The sequence below is a fragment of the Furipterus horrens genome, unplaced genomic scaffold (assembly GCF_987537825.1).
Source record: "Furipterus horrens unplaced genomic scaffold, mFurHor1.1.pri manual_scaffold_9, whole genome shotgun sequence".
Classification (NCBI taxonomy): domain Eukaryota; kingdom Metazoa; phylum Chordata; class Mammalia; order Chiroptera; family Furipteridae; genus Furipterus; species Furipterus horrens.
Window position 1 is genome coordinate 85285161 of NW_028327179.1, and position 17374 is coordinate 85302534.

Below are 17374 nucleotides of genomic sequence, written 5' to 3' on the forward strand. Positions count from 1 at the left end.
TCCTTATAAAAACGGTCTGTTTTAAAATGGAATTTAAGATGGTCTGTTAGGGTACAAACCCACTGTCTTCTCAGGTCGCTGACCATCTGGATAAAGCACCCATAAAGATTTAATGTCTGCCCTGCCTGGCATGGCTCAGTGGACTGAGCACTGGCCTGCAAACCAAAGGGTCACTGGTTTGATTCCCAGTCAGGGCACATGCTTGGGTTGCAGGCCAGGTCCCCACTTGGGGATATGTGAGAGACAGCTGATTGATGTATCTCTTGCAAACTGATGTTTCTTCTCTCTTTTTCTCCCTCTCTTTACATCTCTATTAAAAAATTAATAAATAAAATCTTTTTAAAAAATCAAACAGCTTTAAAAAAAAACTCAATCCTGTCTTTGCTTATTTGGTCTGGGAAATGACAGGCAGCACTGTAAGGGACAAAGAAGTCAGTGACTCTTGAACCAGTAGGAGATAATTAACAGATGAATCATGGAAAAGGGGCCAGGAAATGACATTCCACAGCTCCTCACACAAATCCCTGGGATCAAAAGAAGGAAGATTGTCATTACCAAACACAGAGAAATGGGAAGATGTGGCTAGATAACTATGCAAATAAATTGGAGTTAGACCTATAACTAGATTACCCTTAGTTAAGTAGTTAATTGCATTAGATTATGAACTCAGTATGAACCAGTAATGGAGAAATGGAGTAGAAGGAGAGGGGAGAGGGAGCTAACTGCATTAGTATGAAACCAGTTCACTTTGTCTACTTGGTGCACACATGCCTTTGGTTGGCTGTGCCTGGCTCTGCAGACCCGTGAATAAACAAACGCCTCGCTTTGCTGCTGAAGTCCTGTGTCCCGGTGTTTTATTGTGAACGTTTCTTACAGCACGAACACCAGCTTTTCCAATCTCGTTTAGAACACTTTTTGTTAAGTATACATTTTCATCTCATTCGAAAGGGATAACTTGCCCATAACATGGAGTTAAACAAAAAGTAATAAAAAGAACATAAATCATTGTTTTCAAAAGATGGCTTTCAGGTCTTCTTACAGTTCAGTGGTCCATTTTTCTCTGGTGCTTTCTTTACTCTGGTGTGATGAAATCAATGCTTTATTCCTGCCAACTTCACCGTGGGGGAAGTGGTCAGAAGTATGTCCCAAGATACAGTCCATTTTTTTTCTAGTTGCTCCTCTGGAGATCCTGTCTTCCAGGTCTTGAGTAGCACCTTGTCTCCAGCTCAAAGGAATGTAGTGAACCTGTAGGGGAGAGGTCCTTGATACAAGCCAGGTCATTAATTGCAGCTATTGTCTGACTTAACTTTTGTACATATTTATTTACCTTCACTTCTTGATCTATATATATATATATCCCACCCAGTCATAGCCTGAAATGGTCGCCTGTACATAATTTCATAAGGACTCAATTGAATCCCATTTCGAGGGACTATCCTTATCCTGAGCACGGCAATAGGTAAAGCTTGCTCCCAATGGAGATGAGCTTCTTGACACAGCTTGGCTATATTTTTCTTCAAGGTGTGATTCATCTTCTCTACCTTCCCAGAAGCCTGAGGTCTCCGTGCCATGTGGAGTCTCCACTTGATTCCTAAAAATTTACTGAACTTCTGTGCAATTTCTGAAACAAAAGCAGCTCCATTATCACTCTGGATGCTGCCAGGGGGGGCCAAAGCAGAGACTATTTCCTTCAGTAAGGCTTTCACTACCTCCAAGGATTTCTCAGTTCTGGTAGGATAGGCTTCTACCCATCCTGAGAAGATGTCTACAAAGACTAACAAATATTTCCACTCTTGGACCCTTGGCATCTGGATAAAGTCTATTTGCCAGTCCTCAAGTGGACACTGCCCTTGGTATTATTTCCCATCTTTCTTTTGATGGGGGTCTGTCTTGGGGTTGTTCTCCTGGCACACAACACATCTAGCAATTACTTTTTGTATAGCTTTAGAAATTTCCAGTCCTGGAACATTCCACTTCTGGCCAAGATGGAGGCATAAGTAGACACATTGCATCTCCCTCCACAACTTAAGAAGGAATACAACTACCTCAACACTGGAGACAACCAGAAGTTCCAGAAAAATCGAGCTGCATAGAAGTCCAACAAACAAAGATATAAAGAAGAGATACTCATCCAGACAGGTAGGAAGGGTGGAGCCATGGTGGAGAGGGTGCGGTGTGGTGGTGGTGGCTGTGACAGCCGCTGTGGTTCCAGCGCCAGGGAAAATGGAGCCACATTGCTTCTGACTGTGAAAAAGAGTCAGAAAGAATGGAGGAAGAAACTGCGGGTCTCTCAGCATAGTCTGCTTGTTTAGAGGGCCCCCATAGTCCTAGAACCCACCCACCCTGGGAACCACTACCATGGCAACAGCTAGAGAGGCACTAGTCCCACATGGGAGGTTGAAGAAGTGCTTGAAAAAGGGGCAAGTGCTGAGCAAGCAGCATGGTTCCCTCTCAGACCCCTCCCCCACATACAGCTCCACAGTGTGGTGAAAAGGGTCACCCTGTACTGATGAATACCTAAGGCTCCACCCTTTACAACCTAACAGGTGCAATCTAAGACCCAGAGGCAAATACAGGAGCCTGTCAAGATGAGGAGACAGAGAAGTATGGCCCAAAAGAGGGAACAGATCAAGGTTCCAGTGGGAGAACTAAGCAACGAGGAGATAGCCAACCTAATATATGAAGAGTTCAAAACACTGGTGATAAAAATGCTCACAGACTTGACAGATATGCTTGAGTACAACAGATGCATAAGGGAAGACATAAAGTCTAGGCAAAATGAAACAAAGGAAAATCCACACAAACCAATGGTGAAGGGAAGGAAATCGGGATTCAAATCAATGATTTGGAACATAAGAAAGATCTAGATTTGATGCACAACCCATGGACATGAACTAAGGGGGGTGGGACTGCTGGAGGGAAGGGGGGTACTGGGCAAGGGGAGCAAAGGGGAAAAAATTGGGACTACTGTAACAACATAATCAATAAAATATACTTAAAAAAGAAAAAGGTTATCCTTGAAATAAATTTGGTGTAGTATAAAAAAGAAAAGCATTTCCTTTTTAGTCATAGATTTATAAGCATAGGTCAACCCCAAAGGGCTTCTTCCTGGAACAGAGGTTTTTCCCCCCATTCTACCAGACAGAGCTCTGTAATATCACAAAAACCAGATGGCACCTTAATTTCTAATGATGTAAGTCTTGACCTGGGTTGTAACCTGAACCAGAAATCACAGTGATTCGATAAAAAATAAAGATGATGGGAGGTGCCAAGAGTTGGAGGAAGAGAGTCAAGTGAAATAACTTGGCAGCTGCTAGGGCATGCTGCCTGTCATCTACCAGACCCAATAAGCAGAGAGAGGGATTGGATCTTATTCATTTATTTATTTGTTTGTTTGTTTACTTAAGAGAGAAGGGAAGGGAGGGAGAAAGAGAGGGAGAGGAACATCGATGTGTGAGAGATACATTGGTCTCCTCTCGTACACCCCCAACTGGAAACATGGCAGGCATGTGCCCTGACTGGGAATTGAACTGGCAACCTTTTGATTTGCAAGCTGGCACTGAATCCACTGAGCCATACCAGCCAGGACAGGGATTGAACCTTTATGAGCTATTTATTCAGATGGTCAAAGATCTGTGAAGACAGTGGGTTTGTAGCCTAACAGACCATTTTAAATTCCATTTTTAAACAAACCCTTTTTATAAGGAGAAGAAAAGTGTAGGTAGGTAAGGGGTTTGGAATTCAGAAAATAATGTTAATCAGATAAAAGCTGCAGCATTCTTTCATCTGAGTCCTGAGCAGTGGTCTTTATTGGTCTTTACCTGTACCCTGGGCGGAGGTCTTTATTTGTGCCCTGGGCAGTGGTCATCTCACCCTGGAGTACAATGGCTCAGATACCATCTTGGCTGCTTGCAGTCCTCCTGAGACACAGAGGTGGGACTGCTTCTGGTCTCCTGGAGTCAGGGTGGGTCATACCTTCAGTTCCTGAAAGAATAGTTTCTTACATACATTAATTACTATATTCATTACTATTACCAGAAACTAACATTTTTCCAACATTTGAGTCCCCCATCAGTACTGTCAATAGCAGCAAAATGGTTTTCTCTCTGGCTCTGGAGGCTGAAACAAAAGTTCACTATGAAAGAGGAGAGAAAGGATTAGTAAATAAACTTCTGTAGTGCATTTGATATCTTTCAAATTTTACCAGTTGTAACAAATGAAATAAGGCACTACAAAAGTATAAAAATAAAGCCCACCATTGCTCCTGCTCCAACCCCTTTTTTTTTTTGCCCACCATTCCCACCTTGATAGGATCAAAGGTAACAAGGGTATATTCTTCTACACCTGTCAGCTACAACCATACACAACCATGTGTACACCATGTGATTTCACTTGCAGATGGTACTTTGAAACAGGCTGTGCAGGATCCCGGCCGCCATCCCCACTCCTTCACCCCCCCACAACCCTGCCAATGTGCCCCAGAGTCACCTTTCTCAGTGGCTCTGTCACAGGTGGGCACAGGTAACCAGGTTCTTGGTGATCATGGACAAAGAATTGAACCAAACACAGAGAGTTCATAGCAGAAAGAGAGAGAGCAGATTTATTAAGCAATAGTACACTCCACAGAACATGGGAGCAGGCCAACTCCAAGCAGAGATTGATCTCAGAAACTGGAAGGATTCTATTCTTATAGGGCAGATATTTCTTGGCTAGTTTTGGCAGGCTTTTATTGAGCATGTACAAGTAGTTATATTACTTTTAAGCCATTGCTCATGCAGTCTCGCATGACTTTCCTAGATTGGCCACCAGGGAAGAGGGTCCTACAATGCTAACTTATTATAACGCTATTATAATGTAGCAGTGGTCATGTGGCATCTTCTGGGCAGGTGCAGTCATGATTCACCAAAGCGGGGAAAACTGGTCTTAGAACAGGGTCTCTGTTCAGTATCCACGTCCTTTGTCTTAGCCCTGGGGCCCCTCTGGAGTCTCCTCTTTCCTGAGGAACCGGTCTCAGAACAGAGTTCCTGTTCTGTATCGATGTCTTTTGTCGTAGTCCTGGGGCACCTCTGGAGTTCCTTCCCTCCTGACTGTCTCCTGCCTCAACTCCACCTCAACATTCCAATTCCCTCACTCAAAGCATCATGTCTACCACCCAGCCTCTGAGCAGTCAAAGCCGGTGGAAGATGCGCTGTTTATCACAGATGAGATTTTAACTCTACAACCATATCCCGCAGCCTGACTATCCCTCCCCCAAAGTCAGAGTAAGTGGCCCACCAGTCCCATTCTAGGAAGGATCTTCTTTGTCCGTCCTTAAAAATGCCTGCATGGGCCCATTCTGTTCCAGGCACTGCTCCAAATTGCAGCATGCCTACTCAAGTACCAGTGTTAGTCCACACACTTGGCCATCATTGTTCACAGGTTAATGCTAACAGTTGGAACCAAATACTTCCTGTTGGACTGAACCTGCTGGGAGTTTCAAAGTGTGCGTGCATTTTTTGTTTTTGCATAAAGAGACCAATGCAATAATTTTTAAAAGTGAGTGGGGAGTTGGCAGAACTCGCTGAAGATGGTCTGATGGGGGAGTTGATTAGGAGCAGGGATTGGTTCTGAGAACAGAGAAGTTGCTAGATTCCTGTCTGTACATAAGAATATCTTCAAAAGGCACAGGCAGTCACTGCCACCAGCAGCTACTGTGGGGGCGGCAGATTTGTTGGGGGCTTGCTAAAATTTGACCTAAATTCCCAAAACCCAAGTCTTATGCCTAAGAGATACTGAGTCTCAGAGGCTCCTCTGGCCCTTGTTCTTGTGATCCTGGTTTGGACCCTAGGATTCAGACTTCAAAGGCGAGGCCTGTCATGGTTGAGCAGCCTGCCTCTGAACTGGCCCAACTCTGTGGTTCTGAGCAGCTGGATGGAGGCTGATGAGTAGGGGGTACTGCCTACACTTGCCCAGGACCCTCTGCTTTGGTTTAGCTCAGCACCCTGAGGCCATTTTCTTGACTCCCTGGGCAGCCAGGCTCTGAACTGCCAACATCTGCCTTCCCACGGAGGCTAGCTAGAGGAGACCCTGTATTGCAGGAGTTTGGGGTCTCTGAGCAAGGGCCTGGCCTCACCCAGCACCGTACGGTTTACAGCCCTACCCCACAGTTTAGAGACAAACAAGACCTTAGACAGGAGTTAAGGGAGGAGGAATAGCAGCTGTTCCTTCCAGGTAATATAAAGAGTGGGGGTCAGGTGGCAAGGGGGAAGAGGACAGTGGGTCAAAACCACATCTAGGGCCATCTTAGTTACCAGATGTGCATGTGTGTGTGTGTGTGTGTGTGTGTTTATTTATTGAAGAGAGAAAGAGGGAGAAATACAGATTTGTTTTTCCACTTATTGATGCATTCATTAGTTGAATCTTGTATGTGCCCTGACTGGGGATCAAACCCACAACCTTGGATGGAGTATGAGGACTATGCTCGTGGGTTTTTTTTTAAACAGCCTTATTGAGATATAATTCCCATACCATAAGTTTACCCATTTAAAACATACTATTGAATAGTTTAGTATATTCACAGAGTTGTGTAACCATTACCACAATCAATTTTAGAACATTTCATTCACCCCGAAAAGAACTCCTGTACCCTTTAACATTCACCACTATTTCCTACCACCACCTATTCCCCAGCTATAGGCAACCATTCATCTACCCGATTCCTCTATGAATTTGCCTGTTTTGGACACTCATATAAGCGAATCATGCAATATGTGGTCCTTTGTGTCTGACTCCTTTCCTTTAACATGTTTTCAAGGGTCATCTATGCTGTACCACTCATTAGTAAGTACTCCATTCCTTTCTATTGCCAAATAATATTCCATTGTATGTATTTACCATATTTTATTTATCGTTCATCCATTGATGGGCATTTGGGTTGTTTCCACTTTTTGGCTGTTATAAACATTCACATGCAAGTTTTTGTGTGGACATATGTTTTAATGTCTCTTGGGTACACCACCAGGAGACGAGTTTCTGGGTCATCTGGTAACTATCTTTAACCACTTTTTAAAAAGATTTTATTTATTCATTTGTTTTTAGAGAGAGGTTAAGGGAGGGAGAGAAACATTGATGTGAGAGAGAACATTGATTGGTTGCCTCTCTCATGCCCTCCCAACTGGGGACCCAGTCTGCAACCCAGACATGTGCCCTGACTGGGAATTGAACCTGCAACCTTTCAGTTCGTAGGCCATAGCTCAATCCACTGAGCCACACCAGCCAGGGCTCTATAGTTAACCTTTTGAGGAAATGCCAAATTGTTTTTCCAAAGTGACTGCACTATTATACATTCCCACCAGCAATGTATGAGAGTTCCACTTTCTCCACGTTCTCAACGACATTTATCATCTGACATTTTTATTATAGTTGTCCTAGGGGATGTGAAGTGATACTGATACAGAGAAATCTAATCAGATTACTGGGGAGGAGTAGGGAAGGGCCATAGAAGGAGGCAATGGTAAAGAGTCTAGGACAGGATTGGCTGAGAAGCTGAATGCCTCTAGAGTGCATGGAATTATTGGCTAGAAGATTTGAAATAAAGGAGAGCTAGGCTCTCGGGCTGGCTCTCTGGCTCTCCGGCCTTTCATCCTCAAGGATGCCTGGATGATTGTGCTGCAGCTGCCTGCATTTCCCAATGGATGGTATTTTGAATGCTAAGGAACCTCAGGCACAGCCTAGGATCGGGCTGGCCTGGCAGAGAGTGGCAGGTTTATTTTTTGGGTGTTCTAGAGGGGATGACCTCTGAGGCAGAACCCTGCCATTATTTTAAAGTTGTGTAACTTTTGTGTATTGTATTGTTTTAGTTTGTAAACTAATCCTATAGAAACAAGATAACTAAAAAGAGGGGAATGCTAGGAGAACCCAGGTGTTAAATTTTAGCCTTAATTGATAGGTTTAAGTATTTAAAGCTGTAACTAGATAGGCTTAAGTGATGACTTTCCTTTATCACCAAACCTTTGCCTCTGCAATTTTGCCTAGAGAGCAGTGGCAGGCAGTGGGACCCTAATTGCTGTTCAGTAACAGTATCTCCTTGTGGTTTTGATTCCTATTTCCCCAATGACTCACGATATTGAACATCTTTCCATGTGCTTATTAGTCATTTATATATTTTCTCTGGAGAATTGTCTATTCAAATCCTTGGCCCATTTTTAACAGGTTGTTTTGAGTTATTTGTCTTATTCAGTTGTAAGAGTTCTTTATATATTCTACATACAAGTCACTTATCATGCATATGGCTAGCCAATATGTTCTCCCATTCAATGAGTCATCTTTTCACTTAAAAAAAAAAAGATTTTATTTATTTATTTTTAGAGAGAGGGGAAGGGAGAGAGAAAGGGAGAGAGAAAGGGAGAGAAACATTGATGTGCAAGAGATACATTGATTGGTTGGTTGCCTCTCACATGCCCCCAACTGGGGACCTGGCCCACAACCCAGGCATGTGACCTGACTGGGAATCGAAGTGGTGATCTTTTGTTTTGCAGGCTGGCACTCAATCCACTGAGTCACACCAGCCAAGGCTGTATCTTTTTTTTTTTTTTTTTAAGTATATTTTATTGATTATGCTATTACAGTTGCCCCAATTTTTTTCCCCTTTACCCTCTTCTCCTGGTACCTCCTTTCCCCTCCAGCAACTTCATCCCCCTTAATTCAAGTCCATGGATCATGCATATAGTTCTTTGGCTTCTCCATTTACTTTTCTATTCTTAATATCCCCCTGTCTATTTTGTACCTATCAGTTATGCTTCTCGGTCCCTGCACCTTTTTTTTCTTGTTTTTTCAATTAAGTTTTCAATTTCTTGCTCTTCTTCTCCTCTAGCATCCCTATGATTTGGATATTGGCACGTTTGGAGATGTCCCAGAGGTTCCTAAGCCTATCATAATTTTTTTGAATTCATGTTTCTTCTTTTTGTTCTGTATGACTGTTTACTTCTTCCTTATGTTCAAAACTGTTGGTTTGAATCCCAGCTTCCTTCTCTTCTCTGTTGATTTACTGTGGATTATTCTCTATTTTACTTAGTTTAACCTTCTTTTCTTCCTTTATTTTTTTGCCATACTCAACGAGTTCTCTGAGCATCCTGATAACCAGTGTTTTGAACTCTGCATCTGATAGGTTATTTATCTTCATTTCACTCAGTCCTTTTTCTGGGGTTTTGTTCTGTTCTTTCATTTGGGCCATATTGCTTTGTCTCCTCAATTTGACAGCCTCCCTGTGTTTGTTTCTGTGTAGTAGGTAGAGATGCTTTGACTCCTTATCTTAGTAGAGTGGCCTATTGTAGAAAAGACACCTGTAAATTGTTTGGGGCAGAGCCTTAGTTAATTTCCAGGGCAGGGAAAGCCACTTGATCACTTTGTGTCTGTGTGGCGAGGGCTCAGAGAGGGGACAATGCTCTCACCTGGCTTCTGGCAGTTTGTGCGGTGCTCGCACCATTTCTAGTCACTTCACCCCCTTCCTGTGTGCAACTGGCACCCTTCCAGCTGTTGTCCAGTCTCTGTGACTCTGCCCCTCCTACCCATCTGGATGAATGTGTCTTCTTAAATCCTTGGTTGTTGGACTTCCATACAGCTCAATTTTCTGATGGTTCTGGGGGTTATTAGTTTTGAGATCTGGTTGTAAATCTTTCTATGGTTGCATGAGGAGGTGAAGTGTATCTATCTGCACCTCCATCTTGACCAGAAGTCTCTAAGTCACTTTAAAATATTTTATTTTTAATTTACATTCAATAAAGTTCACTCTTTTCAGTGTACAGGTCTGAGTTTTGGCAAATGCAGAGAGTGGTGTAAGCACCACCACAATTAAGATAGAGAACCCTCCTCATAACTTCATGGTCCTTGTGCTCAACCCCTCTCCTGCACTCTTTTCCCATTCTATAGTTTCTCATAAGTCTGTGCCTAAGCCTGAGGCAGCTGGGGAGTGGACAGCCTCTCTGAGGTGCCATGACTATTCCCTGGGCACATGGGCCATCTTTTCTACACAGACAGCACCCTGGGCCTGAGCACAAGGAAGGAGGTCTCAGCAGGCAACTCCCTCTACCCTCCCAATGGAGGGAAAGAGTGGGGGCATGTCAAGGTGGGGGCACTTGGGTGGGGAATAGCCCCAGGGAGCTCTAGGCTGCCAGAGTGCAGGATCTGTGTGTCTCCTGGCTCTGCCTGCCCCAGGGACTCAGAGAAGAGAGCAGGTCATAGTGAGGCAGCCATCTAGAACCAACAGAAGACAGGATGTGCTCTGTGGACCAGCGACTGCTTTGTTTATGGTATTATCACTTCTACTGTGTGCCGAACACTGGGCTAGACCCCATCCTCGCAGCTGAACAGTAGTTCTGTCTTGCTGACAGTACAGTATTAACTGCACTATTTATAAATGAGCACACTGAGACTCAGAGAGGCTGAATCACCTTACCCAAGTTCTACTGCTAGGACCTGAATGCGGGTCTTTCTGACTCCATAGTGGTCACATGTCACTTCTGGTTTAGTCTGGTTCAAATATCAGTGCTTCATTTTACTAGTTTGCTATGTGCCTTTGGGTGAACAGCCTAATCTTTTTGAACTTCAATGTCTTCATCTATAAAATGAAGGTAATATATACTCCTGCCTGTGCAGCTGTTGTGAAGATCAAATGTGACCCCAGTGTTTGGTGAATAGTAGGTTACATATTATAGTGTTATGGATTGAATTGTGTTCCCCCAAATCCATATGTTGAAGTCCTAACCCTTAGTACCTCAAAATGTGACTTTTTTTGGAAATAGGGTCATTGCAGATGTAATGAATTAAGATGAACTCATTAGGGTGGGCCCTAATCCAATATGACGAGTGTCCTTATAAAAAGAGGAAATTTGAACACAAATGCAACACAAGGGAAGCCCCATGTGAAATTGAAGGCAGAGAACAGGGTGATGCTCCTATAAGCCAAGGACACCAAAGCTAATACTAAGATCACAAAGATGTAAACTGACTCACTTGTTCAAGTTCAAGAGCTAAGCAAGTTACTCAGCCTGCTTCTTTGTAAATGGAGATTGTAGTAATGTCTACTTCATAGTGGCTGGTTGTGGCAATTAAATGCAATAACATATGAAAAGTGCTTAGTGGTGTCTAGATACATCCAAGCCTCATTAGTATTATCTAGTCGTATTTGCATCTTCAGTCAGCCCAGCACATGGCCTGCCCCCTTCGGAACACCACATCCATTCCCACCCGGGCCTTGGCAGCATGTTCCCTCAGCCTTGAGCTGCAGCCTGGCAGTGACCACTCTTGGCTCTTCACAGCTTGGGAGGTGCTGTTCCTCTTCCTGGGGCCCCCTGCCCTGCCTGCTCTTTCCTGAGCCTCAGACAGCAGAGACAACACAGGCTTGAGCACACTTGCTCTTTGGACAGCTGAGTTCCAGGTGCAACCCAGAACTCCTGGGCTCCTGCCTCCATGTCCAGTCTTTTCGGGCACTCCTGTGACCTCCTACTGCAAAGCAAAACCTTCTCAGTGAGTTGAGGGGCCAGTGAGAGAGCCCCTGTAAACTCTTTTCTGCGTGAGCAGGTATCCCTTTCATTTTCCTGTCTAGCACCAACCTCCCACCCCATGTTGTCCCCAGACAAGCTGTCAGGCCAGAAGAAGGATAGGTTGAGAGAAATAGGGGAGACCTAGTCCTCAGACTGACATAGTTCAGCAGAGAACCCCGAATCCCACATGCCCACCAGTACCCTCGTGGCCCAGTCTGCCCAGCACAGGGCTGGGGTAGGCATCAGGGTAGCTGTTGGCTCCTGGCTTGGAAACCTGGAAACACTGAAGTTTCAGGACACTGGTTTCGTAAGAAGTAACCCCAGACTCCCCTCAGTTGAGGTCTGACATCCCCTCTCCCTTGAGAAGGCCCAAGAGAGAGGGGTGGGCCCAGTGTCTGCGGAGTTCTTTAGTCCCCAGGGATCTTTGCTTTCTTGATTTTCTGTGCAACACCCCCCGCCCCCCACCCTGCCCCAGCAACAGAGCAGCCTGAGGGATGTCCCACCCAGAGTTCCAAGGCCCAACCCCCATAGGGTTGTAACATTGATTCTGGGGTGACTGGATGGCAGGAACCGAACACCTGTCCCCACAGCTCTGTTTGGCTATTGGCCCCCGAGAGCTCCTCTCCTCCACCACACACATTCTCTCTCTCTCTCTCTCTCTCTCTCTCTCTCTCTCTCTCTCTCTCTCTCACACACACACACACACACACACACACACACACACACACACAATGCTCAGCCTAGAACCACCATCAAGCCCACTCCTTAGGAGGTTAGAAAGGGACAGCTGGGACATCCTCTCACAGTGAAGTGTTGAGAAGCCACCTGGGACAACTGTCATGGCCCCTTGGTCCCTTCCATGTCCTCATGCCTCAGCTGCTCCAGACCACCTTCTTCCAGAGTCCCAAAGCCACTCCTGGAGTTCCCTCCTGTCCAAGATGGCTCTGTCATCTTTGTCCAACCCTGAGGTCCAGATAGGACCTGAAAAGAGTCCCCTATGCCCTTGGGCTGACCCTGACATCCTAGTTAGAATTGAGTCCCCTCTCTTTCCCACCTCAGAGCAACAACAGTCTTGTCCCAGGGAGGATCCTGAGCCCTGGTTCTAAGCTGCAGGGGCTTAAGCTAGATGTGGCTGATAAGCACCCTGGAGCCTGTGTCCCCTTTCACCCCACATCAGTGATGGCTGGGCTTCACGTACCTGGATGGGACCCTTCCCCCTAGTGGCAACACCTATGGACCCTGGGCTTCAACCAGGTCTGCTTGGGAGAAGAGAATACACTGAAGTCCACAGCAGGATTTTGTGGGGACAGGGTGGCCTCTGTCCCCACAAAGCAGGGGCTTATCTGTTCTGACTGCAGGAGTCCCCAGAAGGCTGGGGTTTCTAGGTCAGGATCTCTCCTCCTGTTTTTCCCTTGTCCAGGTGTCTCGTGTTCTACAGGGAGTCCTCCAAACAAGCAAGGACAGAGGTCCTGCCCCCTACCGTGACAGAGCCTAGAGGTGGAGAGGGAAGTGGTTTGAGTGGTTGGAGTGGTCTGAGTGAAATGCTGAGCTAAGCAGTTTTTAGGAGCATTTTAGCCAACCAAGTGCAGCTGGTGAGGGAGGGGGGGGGTGATGAGGATATTTAAACAGCGGATGTGAGTGTGGGGAGGGATCAGCAGTACCAATGACGACCGCACTGAGAAGCAGGGCAGGGGTGAGGCAGTGAGAGGTGGAGGGAGGATGCTAAGGTGCTGAGCTGAGCCAGGAACAGACCCCAGAGCAAAATGAGAACCCTCCTCCCCAGTTATTTATTTGTTTGTTTAAAAGATTTTATTTTTTCTTTTTAGACAGAGGGGAAGGGAGAGAGAAACATCAGTGTGTGGTTTCCTCCCGCGATCCCTCAACTGGGGACCCGGCTCATAACCCAGGCATGTGCCCTGACAGGGTATCGAACTGGTGACCCTTTGGTCCCAGGCCAGTGCTCAACCCACTGAACCACTCCAGCCAGGGCTCACCACAGTTATTTAAAAGCAACTGTGAAATTCCAGGATCTGAGAGTTTAAAGACGAAGAAGTCACAGAGACTGGAATTTCTGAGCAGTTCTTAGAGTTTTAGGACCTGCTTGAGTTATGAGTCCAAGGCCAGAGCAGAATCTACGGAAAAGGGGTGGGAGCCTGGTTGCAAAGAATCCAGAAGAGGAATGGGGCTCGCTGGGGAGGAAAAGGAAGTAGTGTGTGTGTTCTTAACAGGGCCAGCAGAGCAGAGGGCCAGGGCCTGGGACGGATGAGGAACTCTGCACTGCTTCCTGGCCTCAGGCCATGGAAAGAGAGAGAGCTACACAGTGGTAGAGGTGGGGACATGAGAACTAGAGACCATGTGACAGTACTGGCCAAGTCGGGGACTTCCAGGTTGTACCCTGAAAAGCACTGAGGTGGCGGCAGTTAGTAAGAAAGGGTGCGGAAGCCTCAGCTGTGGGGTGCTGGGCATTGATAATAATGAAGCTAGCACTTATGTGTGTCAGAAAGAGTGCGCACTTTGCAGAAGCCAGAATGGCTGAGATAAACTACCTCAGATCCTACCTCATGCACCTGGATGGGACCCCTCCCCCTGGTGGCAACACCTATGGACCCTGGGCTTCAACCAGGTCTGCTTGGGACAGGAGAAGGCACTGAGGTCCACAGCAGGATTTTATGGGCACAGGGTGGCCTCTAACCCCATGCCTCTGCTCAGCCTGTGTAACCCATGAGGCACCTGACCATTTTGTTACTTAAACACTCACTGTCAAACCTCACTCTGTAAAATGGAAGTTCCAGGAGTCCAGGGGATTTAGACAAAACAGACTTTTTGTTTGCCACTTTATTCTGGCATGTAAAGGCGCTCACTCACTGACCATGTGTTGACGTTAGACCTCACAGCTAAGCCGTGACAGCAATGTTGTCATTGTCACTTTACAGGTGGGAAATGAGGGTTCCAAGGGAGTCCTTGGTTTGTTCAAGGTCACACAATGCCTGAGTGGTGGAGCCAGGGTGAGACTCAGCCCAGCTGGATGCCAGAGCCCAGTGTCCAGCCAACAAATTCCTGGGAATGGGGGGTAGCTGAGGAACAGGAAGCTGGAGAGCCAGGCCTGAGAAGGTGGGTCTCCTGGCAAATGCAGCCGTCATCTGCCCAGGTCTGCACTGACGGTCCAGAGTTGGTGGTGGTGGTGGGGTCTTGTCCGGCTGCCCCATGGGCCTCTGTTTTCTCTTCCTAATACTCACACTGGACTTCTTTCAGTTCCCTTTGGGTGACACAGCTTCCCCCCACCCCCTGTGTGCACGCGCACGCACGCACACACACACATACACGCGCGCGTGCACACACACAAACGACTCACACAATCTGGCTTCTACCGGAACCAGGCCTCTCACCACACCCTCCATCAGATGCCCCAGCCAGGGGAAGTCAGGGCAGGGGCCACTTCAGCATTAGGTGTGAGGCACCTGGACACACATCTCTGAGGAGGCTCCTGGGGCAGTGGAGGCCACACCTCCCTCTTCCCTGTGTGCCCCAGGGGGGAACTGGGAGTGATCTCATGGGGATCGGTGTAGCCTCACTTCCCCTTTGCTATGCTTCACCATAAGACAGCCTCCAGAGGCAAGGGGACCACTCAATGGTGGAAGAGCCTGAGTGATGCTCTCTGTCCATGCCCCTTCCGCTCTGTGCCACGTCTCTGGCCCAGAGTGGTTCTTGGCTCACATTCCCCTGATCCTGGCAAGCAAAACCCTTGTAGAGCCCTCCTCCTTGGAGCCTCACCTGGTAGTCTTCTCCACTTTACAGACAGACAATGGGATTCACAGGAGCTGCTGAAGGTCACTTAGCTTGGACACAACAGGGCTGAATGGAAGCTCAAATATGATGCCTCTTCCTCTACACATAGCACGGGTCCTTTTTTAAAAAAGTATTTTATTTATTTACTTTTAGAAAGAGGAGAAGAGAGGGAAGAAGAAAGGGAGAGAAACATCAATGCATGGTTGCTTTTCGTGCACCCCCAACTGGGGACGAGGCCTGCAACCCAGGCATGTGCCCTGACTGAGAACTGAACCGGTAACCTTTTGGTTAGCAGGTCGGTGCTCAATCCACTGAGCCACATCAGCCACTGAGCTCTGTATGGTTCTTGATGAAGTTCAGAGTTTCTAAGGCTATGGACCTCATCTGAACAAGGGGAAAGATGTGGTGGCCAGAGTGCAGAATCCTAGCTTCATTGCCCCTCAAACTGTGTGGTGACATCTGACAATAAAAGAAGGTTCTTCTTGACTAGTGCTCCAGCTATATTTTCTAGTCCAATAAACAATGTTTTCTATTAAGCATTACTGGCCTCCACTGGAAAAGATTCTCATTTTTGGGGGGACCACTTTCAATTAAATAGTAGTTTCATTTTTAAAGAAAAACAAAATAATCTACCTGTCTCCTTTTTCTCCTTCTACATGTTAAATTTTATTATTTTAAGTATATTTTATTGATTATGCTGTTACAGTTGTCCCAGTTTTTTTCCCTTTGCCCTCCTCCACTCAGTCCCCTCCTTCTCTACAGTAATCTGCACCCGCCTTAGTTCATGTCCATGGGTTGTGCATATAAGTTCTTTGGCTTCTCCATTCCTTTATTATTCTTAACTTCCCCCTGTCTATTTTGTACCTTTTTCCCCATTCTCCCCCTTCCTCCTCCAAGCTGATAACCCTCCATATGATCCCCTTACCTATGATCCTATTCCTGTTCTGGTTGTTTGCTTAGTTTGTTTTTGTTTTTATTTTTTAAATTCAGTTGTTGATAGTTGTGAGTTTGTTGTCATTTTAATGTTCTTAGTTTTTTAAAAGATTTTAATCTGTTTATTTTTCTAGAGAGGGGAAAGGAGGGAGAAAGAGAGGGAGAGTACATCAATTGGTTGCCTCTTGCACGTGCTCACGTGCTCCAACTGGGGACTTGGCCCACAACCCAAACATGTGTTCTGATGGGGAATAGAACCGGTGACCTTTTGGTTTGCAGAACGACACCCAACCCAGTTAGCCACACCGGTCAGGGCTAATGTTCTTAGTTTTTAACTTCTTCTTTTTCTTAATTAAGTCCCTTTAACGCTTCAAATAATAATGGCTTGGTGATGATGAACTTCTTTATCTTTACCTTGTCTGGGAAGCACTTTATCTGCCCTTCCATTCCAAATGATAGCTTTGCTGGATAGAGCAATCTGGGTTATAGGTCCTTGCTTTTCATCACTTTGAATACTTCTTGCCAGTCCTGTATTGCCTGCAAAATTTATTTTGGGAAATCAGCTGATTCTTCTAGAAATTCCTTTGTAGGTAACTGTCTTCCTTTCTCTTGCTGCTTTTCAAATTCTCTCTTTATCTTGAACCTTTGGCATTTTAATTATGATGTGTCTTGGTGTGGTCCTCTTTGGGTTCAACTTATTTGGGACTCTCTATGCTTCCTGGACTTGTATATTTATTGCCTTTGCAAAATTAGGTAAGTTTTCTTTCATTATTTTTTCAAATAAGTTTTCAGTTTCTTTCTCTTCCTCTTCTTCTGGCACCCCTATGATTCAAACATTGGTATGTCTAAAGTTGTCCCTGAGATTCCTACTCCTCTCACTTTTATTTTTTTTAATTTTTGTTTTCTCTTTCTGTTGCAGGTGAATGTTTATTTCTTCCTTTTGTTCAGATTCATTGATTTGAATCCCAGCTTCCTTCCCATCACTATTGGTTCCCTATATATTTTTCTTTATTTCACTTTGTATAACTTTCACTTCTTCCTTTATTTTGCAGCCGTACTCAATCATTTTTCTGAGCATCCTAATCACCTGTGTTTTGAATTCTGCTTCTGATAGGTTAGCTATCTCCATTTCATTT

General features: G+C 45.6%; 1 protein-coding gene across 1 annotated transcript in view; it reads right to left on the minus strand.

Annotated features, from left to right (window-relative positions):
- The window catches only part of LOC150002105 (uncharacterized), a 28339-nt gene that overhangs the window by 7917 nt on the left and 3048 nt on the right, over window positions 1-17374 (minus strand).